General features: G+C 33.0%; 1 non-coding gene across 1 annotated transcript; it reads right to left on the minus strand.

Moving 5' to 3' along the window:
* Nucleotides 1–556: 556 nt before the first annotated feature.
* Nucleotides 557–663, minus strand: LOC121215674 (small nucleolar RNA R71). Its single transcript, XR_005911650.1, has one exon. It is a non-coding gene; the product is annotated as a small nucleolar RNA R71 (small nucleolar RNA).
* Between the last annotated feature and the right edge of the window lie 3,784 nt (nucleotides 664–4,447).

Genomic DNA, 4,447 nt, shown 5'->3' on the forward strand with positions numbered 1-4,447 from the left:
TGCATAACAACTCTGACCAAGCTCTGTTATCTGCATAGTTTTTAGATTTGTGTGATTAAATTGTTTCAAACCTGAGACGTCCTTGTTACTTCACCCAAATACTAAGAAAACCTTAGTAAATAAGGATCAGTAAAATGCATATTTACTAAGTAAAGGATTCTGAAAGGACCTAATGTGGTTTCCAAACTGATGAAAGACCGAGTTGCCATAGAATGTTTTTCCGTATTTTATTAAGCATGTTGATAATAAATTGAGTTTAATTAAAGTAATTGTCCTAGTTTTTTTATGTTATAATTGTTTCAAAATTGTGTTTAATTTTACTAAAATCTATTTCATTTAGTTTGCATACTTAGGATAATTTGTATTAGGGATCATTGCATTTAGTTTAATATATTTCAATCACGACTTCTCAACTATTTTTTGTTTTTATTTACCAAATTGTTAATATAATTTTACAATTTAAGTGATTTAGCACAAATACAATCCCTGTGGAGACGATAACTCGATACTTACTTATTACTTGATAACGACTGTGTATACTTGCACAAACCTACGCGTTACAAGGAACAACATCTCTTTTTTTGCTCAAATTGATTTGGAGACATTATATGATGCATGAGAGGGATTTAAGGATCTTTTGAGAAGGTGTCCTCATCATAGATTACCTTTGTGGTTGCAAGTTCAAACCTTCTACAATGGTTTGAATCCCTCGACTAGGGAACTAATTTATGTTGCAACTGGTGAAACACTGACTAATAAAACAGCCGAGGTAGCTCAAGATTTTATAGATGAGATGACACTGAATAACTATCAATGGCAAGTCATGAGAACGAAACTGATTAAAGTAGTCAGTTTTTTTAATATTGATGCAGTTTTTATGTTAGCAAATCAGGTTGAAGCTCTTGGTAATAAAATTTATGGTTTGAAATTTTCTAAGCAGGTAAATCCAATAGTGTAATGTGATACGAATGGAGGGGAGATGACCAATAAAGAATGTTTACCCTTCAGTTCTAGGATAGAGCATGAGCAAGTCAACTTTATGGGTAACAATTCTAAACCTCAAAATAACCCCTATAGCAATAATTATAATGCAAGTTGGAGGAACCATCCAAATTTCTCTTGGGGTGGTCATGGAAATCAAAGGTCACAAACCCCTCCGGGTTTTTAACAACCTTATTAGCAAGAGAAGAAACCAAACTTTGAGGAGATGTTGGGCCAAATTTATTTCGATGTCAGAAACTCAATTTCAAAACACTTAGACAGCTTTGAAAAATCATTAAGCATCGATTCAAGGACTTTAAAATCAAATTGGGCAGCTTGTCAAAATTGTTTCAGAAAGACCACAAGGTAGCTTACCTAGCAACACTAAAACTAACCCAAATGAGCAAATCCAAACAATCACTATTCGAAGTGTGGAAGGGTTAGTCGAGCCTGAACAGAAACCGAAGCTAGAAGCTGTTGGGAAAAATCATGAGGTTGAGGAAAGTAAAAAGGTGTAAAAGTCGGTGGTTAGAGAATACAAACCTCGAATTCCATATCTAGCATCATTGAAGAAAGATCGCACAAACGAATAATATGGTAAATTTCTTGAGCTCTTAAAAAAATTGCACATCAACTTACTGTTTGTTGAAGAACTTTAGTAGATGCCAAAGTATGTAAAATTGTTAATGGAGTTGTTAACAAATAAAATGAAGTTAAGTGACTAGTTGACTGTGGAGCTCAATGCAGTTTGCTCGACCATTCTCCAAAAAAAACTACCCGACAAACTTAAAGATTCAGGGAGTTTTACTATTTCTTATCTCATTGGTAGTCTAAATGTTGAAAAAGCTTTAGCTGATTTTGGGGACTAGCATAAATGTCATCCCTTATATGATGTTCAAACAACTTGGTCTTTGGGAACCAAAACTCACTAGGATGAGTATTCAATTAGCGGATAGATCAATTAGTTATCCTAGGGGTATTATTGAGGATTTACTTGTGAAAGTGGATAAATTTATATTCTTTGTTGATTTTGTTGTATTGGACATGGATGAGGATAGTGAAGTACCCATGATCTTAGGTCGACCCTTTTTTGCCACTGCAAGAACTGTTATTGATGTGGGTACTAGTGAACTTGTGCTTCGTGTAGGTGATGAAAAGATTAATCTTCAAGCACGTGATTTTGTGAGAGTCTTTAGTGAGCGAGATGACACTAATTGTTTTGCTAATATTAGTAATCATGTGGCTCAATGTTTTTTTGTAGGAAATCCCTCATGAAATTGTGTTAGACCCATATTTTATTCAAAGTGATATAACTCGAGGGACGAGTAAAGAGCGAACGGTGTAGTTGACGAACTAGATGAATGACGAACAAAGGTTGATGATAAACCAAAAAAGAAAATAGAAGAAACAAAGCAACGCCATGACATGCATGTGAAGAGAATGAACCATTTCAAAGTCGGGGACAAAGTACTATTAGACGAATTGGATCCACGAATTTTTCCTTCACACAATTTAAGTCAAGAGGGCCTAACCCATGTGTGCTAGAAACCATTTTTCCATATTCTACAATTGAGGTAACACATCTTGAATTCAGCATGTTCAAGGTAAACAGTACTCGTCTCAAACCTTATTTTGGTTGTAAAACTAATAACTAGAGAGAGAAGCTTCGATTCCAAGATCCACCTTAATCGTAAGCTTAAAAAGGAAAGTCAAGCTTAGACTCTGAATAAGCGTTTCTCGAGATGCAACCCGAGTGATTTTATTTTACTTATTTATTCATTTTAATTTTATGTTATTTAAAAAAAACCTTCAAAAAAAAGAAAGAAAGAATTTACATTCATTTTTATTTTTTTATTAATTAAAAAATTGAAAAAAAGAAAGAAAAGCTTTTGAATTAAAAAAATTTGAAAAAAAATTGAAAGAAAAATAAATAAAAGGGTCCACATGGTCTGCGGTGATCCACACGGACGTATGGTAGACCATGTGACTCACACAAGCTCGCACACGGGCGCGAGAGATGCGAATGAGCATCACATACGGCTACGTGGTTACTAGGCCTATTTTTTTTCTAGTTTTTAATCACACACGGTCTGAGTGATTCCACATGTCCGTGTGGCAAACACAGCTTGACCATACGACTATGTGGCTCACATGGTCTGTCATATGGCCATGTACTTTTTTTTCCTTTTTAAAGCTATTTTTTTCGTTTCTTTTTTTTCCTCTTTTGTTTCCTTCCTACCCCAACTAAAGTGATTTCATTTAGTTTTATATTATATTATATTATATTATATTATATTATATTATATTATATTATATTATATTATATTTTCATTTTCGTTTTCATTTTCATTTTTGTTTTTGTTTTTGCTTTTTTGTTTTTGCTTTTGTTTTTGTTTTTTTATTTCATTTTATTATGCATTGTACTTTTATTGTTTTGTCTGTTTTTTTTTCTATTTTGTTATCTCTTTATCTTATTTATTTGTCTATTTTCTAATTAGTTTGCTCAGAAATATGCACTTCATCCAAATTTAGGACAGTTTCAGTTCTCTCTCCCCCTTCTGATATTGTGCTTATTCTATGATTATATATGTTTGTACATTGAGGGCAATGTACATCTTAAGTGTGGGGAGAGTGTTTATATGCTTATGCGATAAAATCCTTGAATTGTTGTCTGTTTTTAAGTAATTTTCTCGAACCTAACATTGAAGTAATTTCTTTTAATTTGGAGTTTTTATTGATTTTTTTGAATTTATTTGTGGATATTTCTGCATTGATTGATTTTTACTTTAAGACACGAGAGAGTCAAGCATGACAAGTTATTTTTTAGAAATTATAATTTTAGGTTGTCTCCCTGAACTGAATTATTATCTTGTTATTTTGAATTTGCAAGTTTGAATGGATAAATTTTTTTTACTGGAGATTGGGAATAGATGGACTTTCTATAGGGCCCATTTTTCTGATAGGATTTATCACCAGTTTAGCGACTTTGGCGGCTTGGCCAGTTACTCGAGATTCGCTATTATTTCATTTCCTAATGCTAGCAATGTACAGTGGTCAAATAGGATCATTTTCTTCTCGAACCCTTTTACTTTTTTTCATCATGTGGGAGTTCGAATTAATTCTCGTTTATCTACTTCTATCCATGTGAGGGGGGAAAGAAACGTCTGTACTCAACTACAAAATTTATTTTGTACACTGCAGGGGGTTCGGGTTTTCTATTAATAGGAGTTTTGGGTCTCAGTTTATATGGTTCTAATGAATCAACATTCAATTTTGAAACATTAGCTAATCAATCATATCCTATCACACTAGAAATAATATTCTATATTGGATTTCTTATTGCTTTTACTGTCAAATTACCGATTATACCCTTACATACGTGGTTACCGGATACCCACAGGGAGGCCCATTACAGTACTTGTATGCTTCTAGCCGGAATTTTATTAAAAATAAGAGCATATGGATT

Source organism: Gossypium hirsutum, chromosome D03 (assembly GCF_007990345.1).
Source record: "Gossypium hirsutum isolate 1008001.06 chromosome D03, Gossypium_hirsutum_v2.1, whole genome shotgun sequence".
NCBI classification, from domain to species: Eukaryota; Viridiplantae; Streptophyta; class Magnoliopsida; order Malvales; family Malvaceae; genus Gossypium; species Gossypium hirsutum.